This window comes from Rhyacophila brunnea, unplaced genomic scaffold (assembly GCF_057557595.1).
Source record: "Rhyacophila brunnea isolate RB1 unplaced genomic scaffold, BYU_Rbru_1.0 scaffold_121, whole genome shotgun sequence".
Lineage (NCBI taxonomy): Eukaryota > Metazoa > Arthropoda > Insecta > Trichoptera > Rhyacophilidae > Rhyacophila > Rhyacophila brunnea.
Genome location: NW_028232776.1, coordinates 403933 through 404522, shown reverse-complemented (window position 1 = coordinate 404522; position 590 = coordinate 403933).

Genomic DNA, 590 nt, shown 5'->3' with positions numbered 1-590 from the left:
AATATCATTAATTGCAGTATTCGTGAAGCTTTTCATTATATAACAATGAAATATTAAATTTAAAGTAAATATCCATCAGTGGATTTCCCAATTTAAAGATAATTATTGATTTCGTTTTATCTAATAGAAAATGGAATACACTTACAACCAGCGAATAAAGAAAGATTATATCTTAAAAGAAATATCCTAGGACGTGGATTGGAAAATATTGAGTTTAAATCCGAAAGAATACTTTACCAACTATATAAAACTCTAAACCAAGAAAAAGGAAAATCACCCAGAAAAGCCGCGATATTGAAATTTGAAAATGAAAATGCAACCCACTTATCCGTAATAAATGAATTCCTCGGAACAAAATATGGCCTCGTTGGCATAGATCTTCCTGCGCTTGAATTTAAACAAAAAGAGAGTTTATTGTGTAAAATAAAACAAAAAACACTACATCAAAAACTCTTCGATGTTCATAAAAATACAACGCTAGAAATATTAGGATCCTCAAAGTGGCTACAATATGGAAATATCAGACCATTAGAAAAGGCGAGATTCTGTTTTATTCAGGATAGAAACGTATTCTTTGGAGATAGATCAAG